Raw genomic sequence first — 25,843 nt, forward strand, 5'->3', positions numbered from 1 at the left:
CTCAGCACCACCAGTCTGTGCCAGCCATCTCAGCCATCAGTCACAGTGCCCGTCGTCTCAGCCATCAGTCAGTGCCAGCCGTCTCAGCCATCAGTCAGTGCCACCAGCCACAGCCACCAGTCACGATCAACACCGCCCCCACACGCCATCCGCACGACCACACCCCGAGCGCCGGCTGCTCAACGCCGTCCCCCACGCCGTCCATGGAACGCGGTGTGATGATTGCTCTGCGCCCCGGCCAATTCTAGCGCCTGTTTTTGTAACGGGCATAATGTCTAGTTAGATATAATAGGGGATGGTTTTATGTCCTGGCTACTTAACTTCCTCTTTGTTTGGAATTGTAGCATGGCAAATAGCCCTCCTTAAAGGGGTTATCTGACTATTTGTAACTGATGACCCATCCTCTGGATATGTCATCAGTATCTGATCAGCGGGGATCCGCCGATCAGCTGTTTGAGAAGGCACGGTGCTTCAGTGAGTGCCGCAGCCTTCTTGCTGCTTACACTAGGCCGTGACGTCACAACTATTGTGAGACATGAGACAACCCCTTTAAAGCTATGTCCACATCTGCATTACAGTATTCACGTAGTCTGTTCCGGCAGAAGAGCAGACTACTAGAATTACCGTATCTGGCATAGATGGACACCACCAGGACCTGTCACCTCTCCCTTCCCTATAATGGAATCTGTCAGGTTTCCGGTATGAATGTTGGCTTTCTGCTGAAAAATATATGAATTAGGCATAAAGATTGTGTGGGTCTATGGCACATCAAACTCCACATCCGCAGCAGAAATCTGAGTATCAGCCTTGGATATCTACCATGGAGAGTCTAGTAAATACTTGTCAGATTTGTGTCAACATATCCCTATAATACAATCTGAAAAACTGGCATCTGAAGTCAAACAAAATACACTTGATATCCTCAGTGCTATTTACTACATCAGTCATCACAGACTAGCCCAGAAATCCGATCTGTAATACAGGTGAAACTCGTAAAATTAGAATATCGTGTAAAAGTCCATTTATTTCAGTAAGGTCTCATGCACACGACCGTTCCGTTTTTGCGGTCCGCTGTAAGCCATAATCATCCCAATTATACCAAATAAAGGCTTGAAACCTCTCGCTTTGCATGTAATGAGTCTATCTCATATGTTAGTTTCAGCTTTTAAGTTGCATTACTGAAATAAATGAACTTTGCACGTTATTCTAATTTTCCGAGTTTCACCTGTACAAGGAGCCACAGATAGTGGGCATTCTTACCCTCTGGTTAACCCGCTGTCAGGTGAGCACCCACTTACCTGCGGCAGCTGACGTTCTTATGCTTTGGAGATCTTCTCAATGTGACGGCTCACTGATGCATGGCTTATTAAATCGCTGCCTATTTTGTCCTCCAGTTACAGGCTTGGGAATCAGACTACAACCATCAGTATACTGCGATTTTCTTGTATATAATTGTCAGAAGACAAGTGGAGAAACACTCCCCCTGCTGGACAATATAGGAAATTTGCTCTAAAAAGAGGTGGAACGTCTGCAGCAGAGTGCAATAGCACACTCACAAAAAAAAGTGTCACTTTGCAGACGGTCTTCAGACAAATTTACAAAAGTGCACCAAATACACAAAATTGGCCATCTGTCAGCAGATTTGCACCTATGAAACTGGCTGACCTGTTAGGCTACTTTCACACTGGAGTTATGGTTTCCATTTGTGAGATCCGTTCAGGGCTCTCACAAGCGGTCCAAAACGCATCAGTTTTGCCCTAATGCATTCTGAATGGAAAAGGATACGCTCAGAATGCATCAGTTTGCCTCCGTTCCGTCTCCATTCTGCTTTGGAGGCGGACACGAAAAACATTGCTTGCAGCGTTTTGACGTCTGCCTGACGATGCGGAAGCAAACGGATCCGTCCTCAGTGCTCCAGACTAAAAAAAATACCTAGTAGCCATTGGCTGCTGAAAAATTTAGGAGCCAAATCAAATTTTTAGTCGAAACCGAATCAAAATTTTGGTATCGTGACAGCACTACGCCGATTAGATCGGCGTAGGGTTGTTTTGATACCAAAATTTTGATTCGCTTTCGTCACCATAAAAAAGTATTGTGATTCTCAATACCGCGCAAAAAAAAAACACACCAAAAAAAGCCGTGTGCATTTCGCATTTTATGAAACATTCGGCCCATAATAGAACAGTCCTATCCTATTTTTTGGGGTGACAAGGTGACTAAGAAATGGCGAATGCTCACCGCATAGGAGATATTTTTTAATAATTTAATAGTTTGGACAGCGCTATGTAATATGTTTATTTATTTATTGTTTATATACACTGCTCAAAAAAATAAAGGGAACACAAAAATAACACATCCTAGATCTGAATTAATTAAATATTCTTCTGAAATACTTTGTTCTTTACATAGTTGAATGTGCTGACAACAAAATCACACAAAAATAAAAAAAATGGAAATCTAATTTTTCAACCCATGGAGGTCTGGATTTGGAGTCACACTCAAAATTAAAGTGGAAAAACACACTACAGGCTGATCCAACTTTGATGTAATGTCCTAAAAACAAGTCAAAAAAAGGCTCAGTAGTGTGTGTGGCCTCCACGTGCCTGTATGACCTCCCTACAACGCCTGTGCATGCTCCTGATGAGGTGGCGGACGGTCTCCTGAGGGATCTCCTCCCAGACCTGGACTAAAGCATCTGCCAACTCCTGGACAGTCTGTGGTGCAACGTGACGTTGGTGGATAGAGTGAGACATGATGTCCCAGATGTGCTCAATTGGATTCAGGTCTGGGGAACGGGCGGGCCAGTCCATAGCATCAATGCCTTCGTCTTGCAGGAACTGCTGACACACTCCAGCCACATGAGGTCTAGCATTGTCTTGCATTAGGAGGAACCCAGGGCCAACCGCACCAGCATATGGTCTCACAAGGGGTCTGAGGATCTCATCTCGGTACTTAATGGCAGTCAGGCTACCTCTGGCGAGCACATGGAGGGCTGTGCGGCCCTCCAAAGAAATGCCACCCCACACCATTACTGACCCAATGCCAAACCGGTCATGCTGGAGGATGTTGCAGGCAGCAGAACGTTCTCCACAGCGTCTCCAGACTCTGTCACGTCTGTCACATGTGCTCAGTGTGAACCTGCTTTCATCTGTGAAGAGCACAGGGCGCCAGTGGCGAATTTGCCAATCTTGGTGTTCTCTGGCAAATGCCAAACGTCCTGCACGGTGTTGGGCTGTAAGCACAACCCCCACCTGTGGACGTCGGGCCCTCATATCACCCTCATGGAGTCTGTTTCTGACCGTTTGAGCAGACACATGCACATTTGTGGCCTGCTGGAGGTCATTTTGCAGGGCTCTGGCAGTGCTCCTCCTGTTCCTCCTTGCACAAAGGCAGAGGTAGCGGTCCTGCTGCTGGGTTGTTGCCCTCCTACGGCCTCCTCCACGTCTCCTGATGTACTGGCCTGTCTCCTGGTAGCGCCTCCATGCTCTGGACACTACTCTGACAGACACAGCAAACCTTCTTGCCACAGCTCGCATTGATGTGCCATCCTGGATAAGCTGCACTACCTGAGCCACTTGTGTGGGTTGTAGACTCAGTCTCATGCTACCACTGGAGTGAAAACACCGCCAGCATTCAAAAGTGACCAAAACATCAGCCAGGAAGCAGAGGAACTGAGAAGCGGTCTGTGGTCACCACCTGCAGAACCACTCCTTTATTGGGGGCGTCTTGCTAATTGCCTATAATTTCCACCTGTCTATCCCATTTGCACAACAGCATGTGAAATTGATTGTCACTCAGTGTTGCTTCCTAAGTGGACAGTTTGATTTCACAAAAGTGTGATTGACTTGGAGTTACATTGTGTTGTTTAAGTGTTCCCTTAATTTTTTTGAGCAGTGTATTTTATATGTAAAATTGGGAAAGGGGGGATTTAAACTTAATATTTTAGGGTACTTTCACACTAGCGTTTTTCTTTTCCGGCATAGAGTTCCGTCCTAGGGGCTCTATACCAGAAAAGAACTGATCAGGCATATCCCCATGCATTCTGAATGGAGAGCAATCCGTTCAGGATGCATCAGGATGTCTTCAGTTCAGTCATTTTGACTGATCAGGCAAAAGATAAAACCACAGCATGCTACGGTTTTATCTACGGCGAAAAAAACTGAAGATTTGCCTGAATGCCGGATCCAGCATTTTTCCCCATAGGAATGTATTAGTGGCAGATCTGGCATTCAAAATACCGGAATGCACCCGCACTAAATCCGGACCCATTCACTTCTATGGTGCTGTGCACATGAGCGGTGATTTTCACGCATCACTTGTGCGTTGCGTGAAAATCGCAGCAAGCTCTATGTTTTGCGTTTTTCACGCAACGCAGGCCCCATAGAAGTTAATGGGGCTGCGTGAAAATCGCAAGCAAGTGCAGATGCGGTGCGATTTTCACGCATGGTTGCTAGGATGAAAGTCTATTCACTGTATTATTTTCCCTTATAACATGGTTATAAGGGAAAATAATAGCACTCTTTAATACAGAATGCATAGTAGAAGGTCAATATAATAAACATTGGTGGCGCAGTGCGCCCCCCCAACACCCCAGTATGATAAACATTGGTGGCGCAGTGCGCCCCCCCAATATAATAAACATTGGTGGCGCAGTGCGCCCCCCCAACACCCCAGTATAATAAACATTGGTGGCGCAGTGCGCCCCCCCCAATATAATAAACATTGGCGCAGTTCGCCCCCCCCAATATAATAAACATTGGTGGTGCAGTGCGCCCCCCCAATATAATAAACATTGGTGGTGCAGTGCGCCCCCCAACACCCCAGTATAATAAACATTGGTGGCACAGTGCACCCCCCCAATATAATAAACATTGGCGGTGCAGTGCGCCCCCCAATATAATAAACATTGGTGGTGCAGTGCGCCCCCCAACACCCCAGTATAATAAACATTGGTGGCACAGTGCACCCCCCCAATATAATAAACATTGGTGGTGCAGTGTGCCCCCCCCAACACCCCAGTATAATAAACATTGGTGGCGCAGTGCGCCCCCCCAATATAACAAACATTGGTGGTGCAGTGCGCCCCCCAACACCCCAGTATAATAAACATTGGTGGCACAGTGCACCCCCCCAATATAATAAACATTGGTGGCGCAGTGCGCCCCCCCAACACCCCAGTATAATAAACATTGGTGGCGCAGTGCGCCCCCCCAATATAACAAACATTGGTGGCGCAGTGCGCCCCCCCCCCTCAATATAATAAACATTGGTGGCGCAGTGGTCAGTGCCAATGAGGGTTAAAAAATAAATTAAAAAAATTACCTCCCCTCCTCCAATTGATCGTCTCCTTTTCTTTCTTCAGGACCTGTCAAAGGACCTGTGGTGACATCACTGTGCTCATCACATGATACATCACATGATCCATCACCATGGTAATGGACCACGTGATGAGCTCAGTGACGTCACCACAGGTCCTGAAGAAAGAACAGGAGACCGGCAGCTACGCGATCAACTGGAGGAGGTGAGTTAATTTTTTTAACCCTCATTGGCACTTCCCACTGAGCCACCAATGTTTCTTATACTGGGGTGTTGGGGGGGCGCACTGTGCCACCAATGTTTCTTATACAAATACAGGAGGCGGGTGCCGGAATCAAATAGCCGGCACCCGACCTCTGTGACAGGGAGCTGCGATCAGCAACAGTTAACCCCTCAGGTACCGCACCTGAAGGGTTAACTCAACTGCAGCTGATCGCAGCTCCCTGTCACAAAGGTCGGGTGCCGGCTATTTGATTCCAGCACCCGCCTCCTGTATTTGTATTACAGGTCAGTTTTCTTCATTGGTGGCGCAGTGGCCACAGCTCCTCCCCTCCTCCTCCCATCTCTCTTCTTATTGACAGCGGCGGGGGCAGCAGCACAGGGGGAGGGAGACTCCTTCTCCACTGCGCTGCTGAGAAGAACATCGGCGGCGGAGCAGAGAACTATCATCTCCTGTGCCCGCCGCTGTATTCAACTGCAGAGCTGCGGTGGCGGATCTAGTCGCAAATGGCGACAAGACTAAAAAGTCTTGTCGCCATTTGTAAATTCTAAGTCGCATTGGCGACCATTTTGGTCGCCATCTGGAGCCCTGGTCCTGACACACAATGTAAGTCAATGGGGACGGATACCTTTTCACTGACACAATCTGGCACAATAGAAAACGGATCCGTCCCTCATTGACTTTCAATGGTGTTCAAGACGGATCCGTTTTGGCTATGTTAAAGATAATACAAACGGATCCGTTCTGAACGGATGAATGCGGTTGTATTATCTGAATAGACGGATCCGCACCAAACGCAAGTATGAAAGTAGCCTTAATCTATACAGCTCAGTAGAAACCCTTTATGATTTAGAAACAGTTAACCGGGATTGTGTTAGTAAATGTTGAAGCAGTATTGTTTTCATGTTAGCTGGAATGTAGTCCCGGGGATAGGTCTCTAGACACACCGTGAGGCCCCCAGGCTCATTGTCATGGCACTGATACCGAGGTGAATGTCATTGCTGCAGAGACAAAATTACGATTTATAAACCACAGTTTTGCATTTGTGACATTTCGGTTTTCGTGGATCCTCAGCAGAACAGACCAGCACTTGTTTTGTGGAAATGAGTCACAACAGTGTTAGGCCTCATGCACATGAATGTTGTTTGTTTCCATGTCCGTTCCGTTTTTTTTTGCGGATAGTATGCAGACACATTCATTTCAATGGGTCTGCAAAAAATGCAGACAGCACGCCGTGTGCTATCCGCATCTGTATGTCCGTTCCGTAGCCCCACAAAAAAAAGATAACTTAAGATGTCTTATCCTTGTCCGTTTTAGGCTTTGTTACAATGGATCCGCAAAAAAAAACTAAAAACGGATGGCATACGGATGTCATCCATTTTTTTGCGGATCCGCAATTTGCGGACCGCAAAACACATACGGTCGTGTGCATGTAGCCTTACACAAATCTTTATCCTCTAACCCTGATACAAGGAAGTGATCCCTTCCCTAAAATAAAAAAATAAAAAACTAGATATTTAGTGATGACTCCTCTAGGCGTCGGCCATGAAGCAATAGCAGAACTGAGACAGAACTGACAAGTAAAATGAAGATGAAAGCAGACATAGAATGGACAGAGCAGAGGAATGGACAGGACGTGACTGAGAGACCATTACCGTAGACATGAGATGTTTGTCAGCATCTGCTGTAATCTCCTGACTGGTGACAAATAGTGATCTGCTGACACCTGGCCTGCAACTTCAATTGCTGACCGCACTTTAGGGCTGTATTACACCCAAAAAACTGAAGTTACGTTGCTCAGACAGAAGGTCAGGATGTGTAACGCCCCCAAGTGGCATAACCACTCCTACACCCTGCTTCTGTCTGTATATGCCAGGGCTGGCCAACCTGCGGCTCTCCAGCTGTTGCAAAACTACAACTCCCAGCATGCCCAGACAGCCTACAACTATCAGCCTACAGCAGGGCATGGTGGGAATTGTAGTTTTACAACAGCTGGAGAGCCGCAGGTTAGCCATCCCTGGTATATGCAATAACCATTTCATCTTCTGTCTTTATTCCAGGTCCTCCACGTAGTGTGCATTTCTTCCTATGCATTTGTATTGTTCATGTAATAACCTGGTTCCCCAGCGGGTGGCAGCAGACTTGGCAGTGCTACTTTACAGAGGGTGGAACCTGGCTTTCCAGCTCTCTTAAAGGGTTTCTGTCATCAGAAAAATCGTTATGTGCTAATGTCAGCAGAACATAACTGTATGACTTATATCTCCCCGCCTGCCGCCGTTCCCTCAAAAGAAAGACTTTTATAATATGCTAATGAGCCTCTAGGTGCTAGTCGGGCGTTGCTGCAGCACCTAAAGGCTCCGTCTTCTCACCTTTTGGCCCGCCCATGTCCAGTTGATTGACGTCCTAGTTCTCCTCTGTGGCCATGAAATCCCGCGTCTGTGCTGTCCCGTTTAGTATTCGGCGCAGGCGCAGTGAGTGAAGGACGCTCTCCTGCTGCCGGCTTCACTCACTGCGCCTGCACCGAATGCTAAACGGGACGGCGCAGGTGCAATGAGCAGGACACTGGGTCAGTGGGCATGCTATGCAGTGGGTCAGTATATAAGTGTATAAGTTCGTGACCCCAGTTGCAGCTTGCGCAGGTACTATAGCAGGGCCTTTTAAGATGGTATGAGCTCACGTACTAGGTAAGGAATGCCAGAGGGGGAGATTGTCTCTGTATTGTGTCAACGGTGTCTCCTACCTGTAGTACGGCTGGACTCCTGTATCCTGGCTCACATACAACAAAATTGAGTGCTGTCAATAGGAGTAATGGATGAATGATGGAATTCCACACAGAAAATAGGGTCCAACTTGTCTTTACTTGATGCAATTATATGCAGCTTTAGATCCATACAATGTACAGCAGTAGTCTAGGATCCCAGCAGGTATTGGCAATATGTGGCAGGAATTATATATATATATATATATATATATATATTCTGCATCTGGTTCATACGCCTTTAAGAATCTGGCAGGTATCTATCTTCTGCTCTGTCTATGGTCTGCTTGATATGGGTCTGACTAGCTGTGGAGGTACTTATCTTCTCCTTGTTTTGGAATCTGTACTTACAGGACTACTCGCAGGGAATGGTGGTTTCTTCCTGGAGATCTGATAGTTCTGTGAAGGGCTGCTTTCTTGGTCTACCAGCTGAGGTAAGGGACTCAGGCTGGGAAGGTTGATCTTGGGCCTCAGCAGAGGCTTGAATCCTTGGTTGGGTTCCCTGTTTCTGGGAGCTCCTATTCACACAGCCTACCCCAACAGGGGGTGGCTGGTACACTGCCTAGAACTTTCTTTCCTCCCTCTGAAGTAGGATGTGGGAACATTCCACTCCTCCTCAGATAGGGGGAAGCTAGCCTGGAATGGTATATTCCAGTCTAGGTATACTAACTAACTGTAGACTGCCTACATATTGCTGCCACCTGCTGGTGTACATCAAGAATTACAGCATATACATATTTAACAGTCCCAGTAAATCCAGATAATATAAATGCAATGTCATATTACACAGGATGTTAACACATTTACACGTTAACATCATGAAGCAGGGGAACAGAGTTTTAGTGACATACTCTGGGATGTTACACAGGCGAGGGATTTTACGGGCACAGAGGAGAGCTCGGACGTCAATCAACTGGACATGGGCGTGCAAAACGGTGAGAAGACGGAGCAAGTAAACAGAAAAAAACAGTTCCGGCACTGTGCTTTTCATATGAACTTCCTCTTTATTCTTGTAACAAATATCCAAGTGCAGACAAATCCATACAGCAAGCGATAGTTTACGCGTTTCGGACAACAATGTTCTTAGTCGTAACAATGATGTCTACCGGACAGGGAAATTCAAAGCTCCACATCCCAACCCCCCATGAAATGGGAGGTGGAGACACAGAACTACAATTAACCCTCCAGCAGCAATCCACCTGTTGTCCCATACAATGTGAACTAAAAACTTTTATAGCCGAATCTATATACATTCTTTTTCAAGTTGTCCCGGCATCCTCATATATCCTCTTGTTAGAAACACAAGATCAATAATGTACATAGATATATCATAAAATATGGAAAAACAAACAAACAAGGAAACAAAGAAAAAACGCACAATGTGTACAGGGACAGACATGAGACAAGGCTATACATTTAAAACAAATAGGCAATAGAACCATATGCACTTCATCAGCAATCCATGATCCTGATCACTGATTTAAACCTGTAGGTACTCTGGTGTTAAGTCTAAAGATCGGTTGCGGACCTCAAAAAACGGCACGACCGTGTGCATGAGGCCTTACACATACAAAATTGCATGTTTTGCACAAATGATTACCGCACTTTGTAAAACCCTTATATTTAATCCAAGTAACCTGTGAATTTTTGTTCTTAGATATAAATAATGAGGGGGGGGGGGGGAAGAGAACTGGCAAGAGTGGGTGCTCTTCTAGACACTATTCTACAGCCGTTTTTTCAAAGTGTTGTACAGAATCTCGTCATCATATAATAATCCACGGATCCGCAAAACAAAGACACTGGCAATGTACGTTCCGCATTTTGCGGACGGCACATCGCCGGCACTAAATAGAATATGCCTAATCTTGTCCGCAATTGCGGATAAGAATAGGACATGTTCTATTTTTTTCGGGAACGGAAATGCGGACCCGGAAGTGCGGGTCTGCATTTCCGGATCCGGGCAGCACATCGTGTCGCCCCATAGAAATGAATGGGTCCGCAATTCCGTTCCGCAAAATGCGGAACAGAATAGCGGACGTGTGAATGGACCCTCATAGTGTATACTGGATGATGACTATTCGCACGTGAAATGGAATTGCCCACCATTTCTTTCCCATAGGTTTCTGTAAATACCACCTCATTTGAGAGACCACTCAGTTTTAGATCCAGAAAACAAATGTCATGTACATCAACCATGTATGTAAAACGCAGATTATATGCATTTTCATTTAAATATTGTCCATGTCCAAAATCTGATATGGCAGACACATCCCCGCGTCCATAATAACCTGCTCTATAAATATACCCCATGATCTAACCTGTCAGATGAATGTTGTAAATAACAAAAAATAAAAACGGTGCCAAAACAGCTATTTCATGTTACACCTTGCCTCACAAAAAGTGTAATATAGAGCAACCAAAAATCATATGTACCCTAAAATAGTACCAACAAAACTGCCACCCTATCCCGTAGTTTCCAAAATAGGGTCACTTTTTTGGAGTTTTATCTCTATTTTCCATTAATTCTTGTGGAACACCTAAAGGGTTAACAAAGTTTGTAAAATCAGTTTTGTATACCTTGAGGGGTGTAGTTTCTAAAATGGGGTCACTTTTTTGGAGTTTCTATTCTAGGGGTGCATCAGGGGGGCTTCAAATGGGACATGGTGTCAAAAAACCAGTCCAGCAAAATCTGCCTTCCAAAAACAGTATGGCATTCCTTTCCTTCTGTGCCCTGCCGTGTGCCCATACAGCAGTTTACGACCACATATGGGGTGTTTCTGTAAACTACAGAATCAGGGCCATAAATATTGAGTTTTGTTTGGCTGTTAACCCTTGCTTTGTAATGGGAAAAAATGTATTCAAATGGAAAATCTGCCAAAAAAGTGAAGTTTTGAAATTTTATCTCTATTTTCCATTAATTCTTGTGGAACACCAAAATGATCCAAACATAAAGTAGACATATGGGGTAAATTAATAACTATTTTTGGAGGTATTACTATGTATTATAGAAGTAGAGAAATTGAAACTTGGAAATTTGCAAATTTTTCAAAGTTTTTGGTAAATTTGGTATTTTTTTTATAAATAAAAATGAATTTTTTTGACTCCATTTTAGTGTCATGAAGTACAATATGGGACGAAAAAACAATTTCAAAATGGCCTGGATAAGTAAAAGCGTTTTAAAGTTATTCACACATAAAGTGACACCGGTCAGATTTGCAAAAAATGGCCTGGTCCTTAAGGTGAAAATGAGCCCGGTCCATAAGTGGTTAAAGAGGACCTTTCATCAGTTTTAACATAGGCTAATTATGGTATTACCTTGTAGGATGGCCCCCACTGATGCCATGCCATGGATGCTTTTTCTTCTTCCAAAATGCCCCCCCACCCCCTCCCTTCGCCCGCTGTTGTTCCCCGTTGATTTGGCGCCTTGTATTGTAATGAGCAGTATCATCGCAATGGGGCGGAGACGCAGTCTTCTGCTGTCGGCGTCTCCTTCTCCCTGTCTGTGAGAGCGATCCAATCAGAGCGGACTGCTCACAGCCAGAGAGAAGGAATCTCACGAGAACTTGATCTCCTTCTCCCTTGCTGTGAGCAGTCCTCTCTGATTGGATAGCGTTCACAGCCTGAAGGAGACGCCCACAGCAGAAGACTGCGTCTCCTCCTCATTGTGATGATACTGCTCATTAGAATACAAGGTGCCAAATCAACGGGGAGCAACAGCGGACGATTGGGGGGGGGGGCTTTTGAAAAAAAAAAAAACATCCATGGCATCAGTGGGGGCCACCCTACAAGGTAATACCATAATTAATTAGCCTATGTTAAAACTGATGAAAGGTCCTCTTTAAACACTCTCCTCCAAGGAGAAAGTACGTTCTGGTAAGAACCAGTTGGTTCCTGTACTCCATGCTGTACGGAGAAATGCAGACGCTCATCCCTGTGGGACTGAGCTCTCCATAAAATCCAGCCAGGACAAGAAGTTCCTAGGATGACAGTGAGAGACAGACTTAGAACAACAGCAACAAGCAGAAAGGAAAGCATTCCTATTTAATATTGCTGACATAGCAGAGCTGAGGGAGTACACTACAGATTCAGCAGAGAGAAGTTTGTTTGCCTGCCAAAGTCCTGCTAAAACCTGTTGGGAACCAAGACAAGTTCTGTGGATTGTTTGGATGATCGTTTATGCAAAGTAAAGCAACTGTTGAACTTTCATACAACCAAGTCTGGACTCAACTTTATTTCTACACTATCCAAGTTAACTACCCTTTTGCACTGCTTCGGACGGCCCCGCCTGGGATCCAACTGTATCCAGGTAAGGAGCACCGTGACACGTGCAACACAACATCTTCAGGGATATTGTGGCCACTTCTACACCTCCCTGGCAATCCTACCCCTGGGTACCAACATAACCATCTACAAAGGGTGCCGTTGCTTGACCGCAGCTGGCGTCACGTTTACTTGCTCTATAAGACGGACATATTTCGGAGAAACCTCCTAAGGGGCAAGGGATACCCCAAACTCTGAACCTGTCCGTTGCAGATGCTAACTTCAGTGTGGAGCAAGGTCTATGGAGCATGATGCTCTTTGTTCTAAATGCAAGTCGAATCTCCACCACAATCCACATAAATTCTAGTATTAAAGTAGGAGACAAAGTGTGGTTTTCTACTAGATTCATTGGTCATTTTAAGATACTTGTTTAACCCCTTAAGGACTCGGCCCTATTTCACCTTCTGGACTTGGCCATTTTTTGCAAATCTGACCAGTGTCACTTTAAGTGCTGATAACTTTAAAAAGCTTTGACTTATCCAGGCCATTCTGAGATTGTTTTTTCGTCACATATTGTAAAATGAAGTAAAAAAAAATCATTTAAAAAAATACAAAATTTACCAAACATTTGTACAAAATTGCAAATTTCCAAGTTTAAATTTCTCTACTTCTATAATACATAGTAATACCTCCAAAAATAGTTATTACTTTACATTCCCCATACAGTACAGACCAAAAGTTTGGACACACCTTCTCATTCAAAGAGTTTTCTTTATTTTCACGACTATGAAGGCATCAAAACTATGAATTAACACATGTGGAATTATATACATAACAAACAAGTGTGAAACAACTGAAAATATGTCATATTCTAGGTTCTTCAAAGTAGCCACCTTTTGCTTTGATTACTGCTTTGCACACTCTTGGCATTCTCTTGATGAGCTTCAAGAGGTAGTCCCCTGAAATGGTTTTCACTTCACAGGTGTGCCTTATAAATGGGGTTGGGACCATCAGTTGTGTTGAGTAGAAGTCAGGTGGATACACAGCTGATAGTCCTACTGAATAGACTGTTAGAATTTGTATTAGGCCTCATGCACACGACCGTTGTGTGTATCCGCGTCCGTGGTTCCGTTTTCCGTTTTTTTTCGCGGCTCCATTGACTTTCAATGGGTCCGTGGAAAAAATCGGAAAATGCACCGTTTGGCAGCCGCATCCGTGATCCGTGTTTCCTGGCCGTGAAAAAAATATGACCTGTCCTATTTTTTTCACGGTCAACGGTTCGCGGACCCATTCAAGTCAATGGGTCCGTGAAAAATCACGGATGCACACAAGATTGTCATCCGCGTCCGTGATCCGTGTCCGTGATCCGTGTCCGTTTTCCCTATCATTTTCAATGCAAACTTGACTTAGTTTTTTTTTTCACTTTTCATGTCCGTGGATCCTCCAAAAATCAAGGAAGACTCACGGACGAAAAAACGGTCACGGATCACAGACCAACGGAACACCGTTTTGCGGACCGTGAAAAAATACTGTCGTGTGCATGAGGCCTTATGGCAAGAAAAAAGCAGCTAAGTAAAGAAAAACGAGTGGCCATCATTACTTTAAGAAATGAAGGTCAGTCAGTCAGCCGAAAAATTGGGAAAACTTTGAAAGTAAGGGCTATTTGACCATGAAGGAGAGTGATGGGGTGCTGCACCAGATGACCTGGCCTCCACAGTCACCGGACCTGAACCCAATCGAGATGGTTTGGGGTGAGCTGGACCGCAGAGTGAAGGCAAAAGGGCCAACAAGTGCTAAGCATCTCTGGGAACTCCTTCAAGACTGTTGGAAGACCATTTCAGGGGACTACCTCTTGAAGCTCATCAAGAGAATGCCAAGAGTGTGCAAAGCAGTAATCAAAGCAAAAGGTGGCTACTTTGAAGAACCTAGAATATGACATATTTTCAGTTGTTTCACACTTGTTTGTTATGTATATAATTCCACATGTGTTAATTCATAGTTTTGATGCCTTCATAGTCATGAAAATAAAGAAAACTCTTTGAATGAGAAGGTGTGTCCAAACTTTTGGTCTGTACTGTATGTCTACTTCATGTTTGGATCATTTTGGGAATGATATTTTATTTTTTGGGGATGTTACAAGGCTTCGAAGTTTAGAAGCAAATCTTGAAATTTTCCAGAAATTTTCAAAAACCCAATTTTTAGGGACCAGTTCAGGTCTGAAGTCACTTTGCGAGGCTTACATAATAGAAACCACCTAAAAATGACCCCATTCTATAAACTACACCCCTCAAGGTATTCAAAACTGATTTTTATAAACTTTGTTAAACCTTTAGGTGTTCCACAAGAATTAATGGAAAATAGAGATACAATTTAAAAATTTCCCTTTTTTGGCAGATTTTCCATTTTAAGATTTTTTTTCCAGTTACAAAGCAAGGGTTAACAGCCAAACCAAACTCAATATTTATGGCCCTGATTCTGTAGTTTACAGAAACACCACATATGTGGTCGTAAACTACTGTACGGGCACACGGCAGGGCGCAGAAGGAAAGGAATGCCATACGGTTTTTGGAAGGCAGATTTTGCTGGACTGTTTTTTTTGACACCATGTCCCATTTGAAGCCCCCCTGATGCAACCCTAGAGTAGAAACTCCATAAAAGTGACCCCATCTAAGAAACTACACCTCTCAAGGTATTCAAAACAGATTTTACAAACGTCATTAACCCTTTAGGTGTTCCACAAGAGTTGTTGGCAAATGGAGATGAAATTTCAGAATTTCAATTTTTTGGCAAATTTTCCATTTTTCCCAGTAACAAAGCAAGGGTTAACAGCCAAACCAAACTCGATATTTATGGCCCTGATTCTGTAGTTTACAGAAACACCCCATATCTGGTCGTAAACAGCTGTTTACACTTTTTGTGAGGCAAGATAGAAAGAAATAGCTGTTTTGGCACCGTTTTTATTTGTTGTTATTTACAACATTCATCTGACAGGTTAGATCATTTGATATTTTTATAGACCAGGTTGTCACGGATGCGGCAATACCTAATATGTATACTTTTTTTTTATTTATGTAAGTTTTACACAATAATATTTTTGAAACCAAAAAAAATCATGTTTTAGTGTCTCCATATTCTGAGAGCCAAAGTTTTTTCAGTTTTTTGGCGATTATCTTAGGTAGGGTCTCATTTTTTGAGGGATGAGATGACGGTTTTATTGGCACTATTTTGGGGTGCATATGACATTTTGATCGCTTGCTATTACACTTTTTGTGATGTAAGGTGACAAAAAATGGTTTATTTAGCACAGTTTTAATTTTTTATTTTTTACGGTGTTCATCTGAGGGGTTAGGTCATGTGATATGTTTATAGAGCCGGTCAATACGAACGCGGCGATACCAAATATGTATACTTTTTTATTTATTTATGTAAGTTTTAAACAATAACAGCTTTTTTAAAACAAAAAAATGATGTTTTAGTGTCTCCATATTCTGAGCCATAGTTTTTTTATTTTTTCGGCGATTGTCTCAGATAGGGGCTCATTTTTTGCGGGACGAGGTGACGGTTAGATTGGTACTATTTTGGAGGGCAAATGCATTTTTGATCGCTTGCTGTTGTACTTTTTGTGATGTAAGGTGACAAAAAATTGTTTATTTAGCACAGTTTTTATTTTTTATTTACAGTGTTCATTCCCCTATTTTTTACCAATTTTTTTTAACTTTATTTGAGGAAAATGAAGTTTTTGTTTATTTTTACTTGAAACGTTTAATTTTTTGGGGGGAAAACTTTATTTTTTGTCCCACTTTGGGACTTGAACTTTTGGGGGTCTAATCCTTTACAATGCATTCCAATACTTCTGTATTGGAATGCATTGGCTGTATGAGTAATACTGTGTGTATTACTCATACAGTTTCCGGCCTGTGAGATCCAGGGGGCTGGATCTCACAGGCTCGTCACCGGAAGGCAGCGCAGATGCCTCAGGAAGGCATTGCGCTGCCTTCCATGCCATCGGGTCCCCCCCACAGCCCCATGGGGACCCGATGGCACCACCGCCGCTCCAGGTAAAAGCCGCAAACCGCAGGTCTGAATTGACCTGCGGTTTGCGGCGATCGCCGACACGGGGGTCACGGGACCCCCCGCGCATTTAGCCGAGGTGCCTGCTCAATGATTTGAGCAGGGACCTTGATCCGATCACCGCCCGCCGGGCGGCGGAGATCGGAACAGCACATGATGTACCGGTACATCATGGGTCCTTAAGGACTCGGGAACCTTGCCATACCGATACGTCATGTGTCCCTAAGGGGTTAAAGAAAAAGTCCAGCTCACGTCCACTGTAATGACTTGGTGCACGGATCCAAACCAGGTAAATTCAGTATGGGAGTAGAAATGATTAAAACGATCCAGCACTTTATAAAATCTTCATGCGCTTTATTGGCATCGTAGAAAATAATTCACAAGCAAAACACCTTCACCCAAACTGCAGTTGACGCGTTTCGAAGAGTAATGTTCTTAGGGTACTTTCACACTTGCGTTTTTCTTTTCCGGCATAGAGTTCAGTTCTTTTCCGGTATAGAGCCCCTAGGACGGATCAGTTTAATCCTAATGCATTCTGAATGGAGAGCAATCCGTTCAGGATGCATCAGGATGTCTTCAGTTCAGTCTTTTTGACTGATCAGGATGGAGATAATACCGCAGCATGCTACGGTTTTATCTCCGGCCAAAAAAACTGAAGACTTGCCTGAATTTTTTTTCCATAGGAATGTATTAGTGCCGGATCCGGCATTTAAAATACCGGAATGCCGGATCCGTCCTTCCAGTTTGCGCATGCGCAGAGCGGTAAAAATGTAAATTAAAAAAAATCAAAACGGATCTGTTTGTCTGTATGACAAACGGACAGACGGATCCGTTCTTGCAATGCATTTGTAAGAAGGATCAGGATCCTGATCAGTCTTAAAATGCAATCAGTTGGCATCCGTTTTGCCGGATCCGGCAGCCAGTCCCGGCAACGAAACTGCCTGCCGGATTCCTCTGCCGCAAGTGTGAAAGTAGCCTTAGTCGTTAGTTACGACTAAGGCTACTTTCACACTTGCGTTTTGTGCGGATCTGTTTGTATTATCTTTAACATAGCCAAGACGGATTCTTCTTGAACACCATTGAAAGTCAATGGAGGACAGATCAGTTTTCTATCGTTCCAGATTGTGTCAGTGAAAACGGATCCGTCCCCATTGACTTACATTGTGTGCCAGGACGGATCCGTTTGGCTCAGTTTCATCAGACATACACCAAAACGCTGCAAGCAGCGTTTTGGTGTCCGTCTCCAAAGCGGAATGGAGACTGAACTGATGCACTGATCCATTTTGGACAGCTTGTGAGAGCCCTGAATGGATCTCACAAATGGAAAGCCAAAACGCGAGTGTGAAAGTAGACTTAGAACATTACTGTTCGAAACGCGTCAACTGCAACTGCTGTTTGGGTGAAGGTGTCTTGCTTGTGAATTATTTGCTACGACATCAATAAAGCGCATGAAGATTTTATAAAGTTCTTTTAAGATACTAAAATAAATTCATCCAGTCTTGTGTATGTTGGACTTGCCTTGAAGCATTGTTCCCTTTTTAGGCCTGTGTCTCCTCTTAGAAGGTATGTCCATAGACCCAAACTGTTCTTGTCCATATTCAGCCTGAGTATGTGGTCCAGAATATCCTGGATGCTAAGTGTTGTGGCAGACAGCTCCATTATCATGTTGAATGTGCAATGAGCGCAGGATACGGTTATACGCACTGACACCAAATTATGCAATGACTGGGTCAGGTGTAGATGATAGTCTATGTTTTGTAGTTGCTTGTGACGCCAATTGCAGCGTGCGCAGGGTACTATCACAGGGCCCTCCCAAGGTGTTATATTGCACGTCCCAGGTTAGGAATGCCAGAATGGTGTAATGGCTTATAATGTCTCTATAAGGTGATAATGGTGTCAACGGTGTCTCCTACCTGGGTACGGCTGGACTTCTGGCTCACTTGCAATAAATTGAGTGTAGTGATAATAGGAGTAATAGAGGGATTTTGCAGCAGAAATTGATATCCAGACCTTTAGGTGAAGTTCAAACTTGTCTTTACTGAGAGTAACTTTCATCCAAGCAAGGTACAGCGTTGGTCTTAGGTACCAGCAGGCTTTCAGGAGTGGTTGGCAGGAATTAATCTTCTGCTCTAAAAACCTGGAGCTTGCAGGAAAGGACATCTGCTTGTTAGCTCTATACTGTGGCAGGAATTTGGCTTCTGCACTTCTCTATATCTTCTGCTTTATGGGGACTGACTAGCTGAGGAGGAATATGGCTTCTCCTAGGTCTCTGGACTTTACTCACAGATAAGCTCTCAGGGAATGCTTTCTTCCTGGAACTGGAGGTTGTCTGCTGTTTCTGTCATCCAGCTGAGGCTGCAGGGCTCATGCTGGGGATTGTGATCAATGTCTCAGCACGAGACTTGGTCCTGGCTTGGTTCCCTATATCAGGAGCTCCTAACACATACACCCTACCCCTAGCAGGGGGTGGGCTACACTCCTCTCTAACTTCCTTCTCCACCCAGGGTGTAGGATGTGGGAATAGTCCACACCTCCACAGAGGGGGAGCTAAGCTGGAATAAACAACTCCAGCCTAGATGTACTAAACTGTAATTAGTTCCTTACCAATCCATTGCTGCCACCTGCAGGTGAACATGGAAAATTACCAGACAATTTACATTTAACATAGTTTATGCACATTTGTGAATGACATAATGTAAAATCATATCAGGTGACAAGGTAAAGGCTCTTAGGAGACAGTAGCGGGGTAGTGGAGTATAGTAACACAATTCTGGGGTGTTACATTCCCCCTTACTTTGAGTTAAGCCGCCCTCGGCTTATGCTTAGGAGGGAAGGAACCAGCTCTGGGGTACCCAAATAAATTCAAAGTGCTGCATGTATTACACATAAAGACAAACAAAGACAAACATATAACGGCTACCCTGAGGTTCCTGCCCGCATGAGTAGGGTGTCCTAAGTAACAGTTTCCCTCTCGGTATAACCAGTGAACCAACGGTCTGCACAAATCACTCACTACTGACTGACTTTTGGAGTATTGTCCACCAATACCAAAGAAAGCATGGGGGTGTCTTTACTCTGTAGTCCCGCCATTATGTAATGAAATCCCCGCAAATGGAAGGGTGGCTTTATCCTGTATTCCCTTCCTTGCACCAAAGTCAAAATATAAGGCTTATAGCACGATCACTATGGTGATGGGTAGCTAAAAGTGTCTCTAAGGCTTGAGGTACCATACCTTAGGCAAAGGCACAGAAGGGGAGGTATTAGCTTTTCCATGCACTTCTGGCAGTCACAGGAGGAGGGTAAAGTAATCCCATGGAACTCCTGGAAGACACCTCAGGGTGGGAGCAATCCTGAACAAATAACAAACGGGAAGGAGGGGTCAAAAAATTCTAGCCATTCCCGAAGCAACGGGGCTACCCGTGTAGTTACTGGACCTGCCGGGACTTACCACTTGGTCCTACCCTGGGTACCTATGGGTATATAACACCGGGTGTAGGCCATTAGTAATAAGCATTCATATAGGCAGTCCGTATAAAGGGGGGAGAGAACAAGAGCTGTAAAGCAAGGCACACAAGAGTAAGGTGCTACTGTTCTGGCTAAGTACAAAAGTAAGTGCAATTTCACAATAAGTGCATAAAGGTCACATTGCCGCACCTAGAAAAGAATACACACAATGGGCATATGATACTTAAACGTTGCATAACCTGTAAACATTAATGCAAAAACATAGTGCATTTATTAGTGCAATAAGTAATCAATAGCATGCTCAAATATGACTTGAGTCCTTTTTCTTGAAGTGCTTGATGTAGAATCCTCTGGAAACAGGTAAAAGTCAATTGTAATCCACAGGAAACAAGAGAGTTAATTGTAATCCAATGAAAGGTATAAAATGTCACATAAAAGCACATAAAATAGCAGCATAATAAGAACCATAGTTCCATAAGGCTATCAAGTAACCTGAGAAAGGGGGTAAAACAATGTAAAACGTGGTTGCAAAGGGTTAAAGTAGTTGGGGGGGAGTTCTCACAAGAGTGGCCATCCAGCTGAGGCTGTAACTAGTGGCAACGGATTAAAACAGAACTGGCCAACAGTCTCTCAGTTTTCAAGACCAGTCCACGCTGTGGCTCCCTTAAGTTCTTTTTATTTTTAGTGAGAAGGGCATTTAGAGAAGGACGTCCAGGTCCTCCTCGCTGCTGGAGCTACTAAATCTCATTAGAGGGCGCTCCTGTTTCTGATAGCTCACTGTTGCAGCAGTTGTGGTGCGCCACTGCCCTCTAGTGGTGCCTTTTGGTAATGGCTGAGCAGTCAGCCTGGTGAATGCAGCTGTAACATGCTGTAAGCCGTGATCCCTAGCCGGTGCAGAGGTGGGCAAAACCTCTGGCTGAAGGGGTTCTGGCAGGCAAACTGGGGGTGCCTGTGGTAGCTTCCAGGGCAAAATGTAGGGGTGCACCCTGGGGTTAAAGGTCAGCACAGAATTGTTAATTTGGCCCACCCATAGTGTTGGTGGTGCGGCCAGGTCTGGGATGAGGGGCTCCGGCTCTGGCTGTTCTCTGAACCTCATCCTGCCGTCGGGGGTCCCTTGTAGGCAGCGGACTCTCCCTGCAGAGCCTGGGTCTTCCTGCCAGGTCTCTGGGGTTAATGCAGGGGACAATGGTTTGGCCAGTAAAGTCACACCAGCAGGGAAAGGGCCTTGGATAGAGCGCATTGAGGTGTATTCTACTTGGTCACCCACATACAGGTTGTGGCGGGCCTGCGGCAAGTAGTGGCGCTTCACGGAGTGGTGGCGCACAAATATTTCGGCCCCTGAGTGATTGTCCTGGAGGAAGCCCACTCCTCTCTCCACAGCAAACCAGAGGACTGTCCCTGTGCGTCGGACGAGCTTTGGGTTACCTGGCCGGGGGTCATCTAGAACCTGCTTGACCCACTCCTCTATAGCTGTTTTGTACTCCCAAGAGGTCTGGGCGTGGGCTGTGATCTCGACCGGGACCTCCGGGTTAAGCCTCCCTGACTTGGGGGTTTCTTTTCTGGGCGGCAAAGTGGAAACTCCGGCCGCCTCCGCCGCACCAACAAGCGTGCGTAGCGGAGTCTGTTCAGGCCCGCTAGCAGTGGTGGGACCCACCGGGCGCGGTGCAGGGGCAGACACTGGCTGGATCGGGGTCTCAGGGAGCAGGGGTGCTACAACCTGTTGTTGCGGCTGGGTGGCCGGTTCCGGTGCCTCCTGCTAGCGCTTGGCGGTGGTCGCGGCCGTGTCTAGAGCTGTAAATGCCATCAGCGATGCAGGCATGTCTGCGTCCTGGGCGACTTGGTTGGCGGTGGCTTCCGCAGGGGCAGGTTCGTCGCTGGCGGCCATCTTGGGGGACGTCTTGCCTGTGTGTTCGGCCATCGCGGAGGGATCCACAGCCTCCGGGGTCTGTACTGCCAACACGACGTCATCATCCGTGGGAGCGGGTTCAGGAATGGCGGCTGTCTCGCCACCAGCTGGGGAACTCGCAGCCTCTGAGGCTACTCCAAAAGCGTTGGGGTCAGCTCTCTTCACAAGCTGGGAGACCCAGATCTCTGGTAGGTGAGTCACATAAACGGGTACTCCTCATACGGACATCTGGTTCCACTTAGGTGATGGGAGCGCCATCTTTCTTGCGCCTCCTCTCTCACTCGGTACAGGGAATGAGGGTGGAGCCCAGAGGGAGGAGTCTTCACTCCCTTGGCTCACATTGCAAAATTCTTGGTGGGCAGGCTTGAGAGTTCCCGCTTCTAGGGGGGCGTATTCAGCATTTTTGCGCTCCTGAGAGGGCGTTCTTGAGTTTTCCGGCTTCTGAAGGGCATGAAGAAGTGGCGCCATTACACGAATATGGCGAATTAACCCTTGGAGTGCTGGTGCGCACTTTGTAGCGCTTTCTGGCACAGCAATAAAGTCAATTTTTAGGGTTTTGGCACAATTCTTAGGCCTTGTAGCAGTGTTAAACATGCAGTTTGCTCCTGATGAGGCACACAATTCGACCTGATCCTGTTGGCACACAGTTGGATCATGTTATGGCAGGGATAGGCACACAATCTGATCCTGTTGGCACACAACTCGATCCTGTTCCAGTGACGCCAAAAATGCAATGAGCGCAGGACACGGTTATACGCACTGACGCCAAATTATGCAATGACTGGGTCTGGTGTAGATGATAGTCTATGTTTTGTAGTTGTTCGTGACGCCAATTGCAGCTTGTGCAGGGTACTATCACAGAGCCCTCCCAAGGTGTTATAATGCACGTCCCAGGTTAGGAATGCTAGAGTGTTGTGATTGCCTATAATGTCTCTTTATGGTGACGATGATGGTGTCAACGGTGTCTCCTACCTGGGTACGGCCGGACTCCTGGCTCACTTGCAATAAATTGAGTGTAGTGATAGTAGGAGTAATAGAGGGATTTTGGAGCAGAAATTGATATCCAGACCTTTAGGTGAAGTTCAAACTTGTCTTTACTGAGAGTAACTTTCATCCAAGCAAGGTACAGCTTTGGTCTTAGGTCCCAGCAGGCTTTCAGCAATGGTTGGCAGGAATTAATCTTCTGCTCTATGTAACTGTCATGAACACACACAGACAGGGGGGAGGGAGTGACCACTGCTCTCCACCCTCGCCCCTGACCCTGCCTACTTGCCTCGCTAGTCCTGATGACTAGGGACAACTGGACGGCAGTCCCTAACTTGGTGTAAGTGCAGGGAGGATAAACAGACAACAAACAGAATGAATACTGACCGAGTCAAAACCAGGAAGGCAGCGCAGTACAAAGGAACAAGCAGAGAATGGTCAGGAGAAAGCCAAGGTCGTTTACCAGGAGCAGCTAGAAGTACCAAAGGAGTAACCAGGGATTGTCTGGAGCAGGCCGGGATCAGGAACCAGGAAGGCAATACAGCACGGTGGGAACAGACAGGGAGACGTCGGATAAACAGGAGGTAAATACACCAGAAATCCAAGACACAGGTGGAACCTGAATAACAGGCAATCTGTGGCCAGCAGATTGCCTGTTTAAATAGGGAGCCAGAGGGGTCATGTGACGTGGCCAGCGTCACATGACTCCACACAGACTACACAGCCGAGCGATCAGCTTGGCGCTCAGCCCTAAAACCATTCGCATGAATGCGCATAGACGTGCGGGGGGCACGCATAGTATTATCAGCAGCACGGGCGACGCCAGACGCGCTGATGATGCGCGCACGCTCCGGACGTGTCTGCCTCCTAGACCGTGCCGTGACAGTACCCCCCCTTTTACGCTGGGCCACCGGACCCAAGGACTCAGGTGACGGTTTCTCGGGATGATCCTGATGAAATTTCTTAACCAGTCTAGGGGCATGAACCTCCCTAGCTGATACCCAAGACTTCTCCTAGGGTCCATAGCTCTTCCAATGCACCAGATACTGCAAGGAATTACGCACTCTCCTGACATCCACAATTTTAGATACCATATACTCCACAGAATCCTTAACCAGAACAGGCAGAGGCGCGGCTTGTGACGGTACAACAGGTTCGATGTATTTTTTTAGTAGGGACTTGTGAAATACATCGTGAATGTGGAACGAGTCGGGCAATTCTAACCTAAATGATACAGGATTAATCACCTCTACGATTTCGTACGGCCCAATAAAGCGAGGAGCAAACTTTTTTCAAGCAACTTTGAGTGAAAGATTTTTAGAGGACAGCCACACCTGAAAGTTCACCCCCGTGGAACGTCTCCTATTGGCCTTGACTCTTTGAGAATTTTGAACTTTTTCTAGGTTCGATTGAACCCGAGCCCATACTGTGCACAGTTTTGAGGAGATCTTATCCGCCTCGGGATTACACGAGGAGACGGATGACCCAGAAAGAAAATGAGGATGAAAGCCATAGTTACAAAAAAAAGGAGAGACCCCAGCAGAGGAATTAACACGGTTATTCAGAGCAAACTCAGCTAACGGAAGGTATTTTACCCACAACTGTTGATCATCTGCAACATATGCCCTGAGAAATTGTTCCACCCACTGATTGAGGCGCTCAGTCTGTCCATTACTTTCAGTGTGATAAGCAGATGAAAAGGACAGAGAAATCTGGCATCTCAGACAAAGGCCCTCCTTGGACACAAACTGCACACCCCTGTCAGATACAATATTTTCTGGAATGCCATGTAAACGTACAATTTGTTCCACAAACAAAGATGCTAGGGTCTTCGCACTCTGGAGTTTAGGCAGGGGAATAAAGTGAGCCATCTTGCTGAATCTATCGGCCACTACCCAATCCACAGTCTTACCCTCCGCAGGTGGCAGATCAGTGATAAAATCCATTGAGATATGACACCAGGGTCTACTGGGAAGGGGTAAGGGTCGTAGGTCTCCAGCCGGGCGAGTCCTAGGGGTCTTAGACCTCGCACAAACCTCACAGGCCAACACATAAGACTTGACGTCTCTAGTTAAAGTAGGCCACCAGAATGATCTGGAAACCAGCTCTTTAGTGCCCTCAATGCCTGGATGTCCACAAAAAACAGAGTCATGACACTCACCCAGCAGTTGGAGACGAAACTGTATGGGAACAAACAACTTATCTGTAGGAGTGGATGACGGAGCTAGGTGTTGTTCATCCTTGATGAGAGTCGTGATGTCCTGAGACAAGGCTGCTATCAAGACCATAGCTGGTAAAATGGTTTCAGGTGGAGTCTCTGTAGGCTGGTACGCACAGAAACTCAGCGATTGTGCGTCGGCCTTCACGTTTCTACTTCCTGGTCTGAAAGTGATGGAAAAATTAAAGCGTGTAAAAAACAATGCCCATCTAGCCTGACGGGGATTTAACCTTTTAGCCAACTCGAGAAACATTAGGTTCTTATGATCGTTAACAACAGTAACACAATGTTTTGCCCCCTCAAGAAAATGTCTCCATTCTTCAAATGCCCACTTAATGGCCAGTAACTCACGATTCCCTATGTCATAATTTCTCTCAGAGGGGGAAAACTTTCTGGAAAAAAAGGCACAAGGTCTCAGGTTAGTGAGGGTAGCAGGACCTTGCGATAGGACTGCTCCTGCCCCGTCCTCAGAAGCATCCACCTCCACGATAAAAGTTTTTTCCTGATCTGGCTAGGTTAGAACGGGAGCACTACTGAAAGCCTCCTTTAGGGTTTCAAATGAATCTAAGGCCTCAGTAGAACAATTTTCCAGATCCGCCCCTTTTTTAGTGAGGTCGGTCAGTGGTCTAGCGATTACCGAGAAAT

At 45.6% G+C, this 25,843-nt stretch overlaps 1 protein-coding gene across 2 annotated transcripts in view; it reads right to left on the minus strand.

The window, feature by feature from the left end:
- Positions 1 to 25,843, minus strand: part of LOC120977764 (A-kinase anchor protein 17B) — a 59,359-nt gene that overhangs the window by 32,132 nt on the left and 1,384 nt on the right. Inside the window, exon 1 of one of the 2 annotated variants that reach the window (XM_040405855.1) lies at positions 1,299 to 1,354. The exons of the other annotated variant lie outside the window; for it this stretch is intronic. The gene's annotated coding sequence lies outside the window, so the exon portion shown is untranslated. Of the gene's footprint in view, positions 1 to 1,298; positions 1,355 to 25,843 lie in introns of those variants that run through there. 2 annotated transcript variants of the gene reach the window in all.

Source organism: Bufo bufo, chromosome 8 (genome assembly GCF_905171765.1).
Source record: "Bufo bufo chromosome 8, aBufBuf1.1, whole genome shotgun sequence".
Lineage (NCBI taxonomy): Eukaryota > Metazoa > Chordata > Amphibia > Anura > Bufonidae > Bufo > Bufo bufo.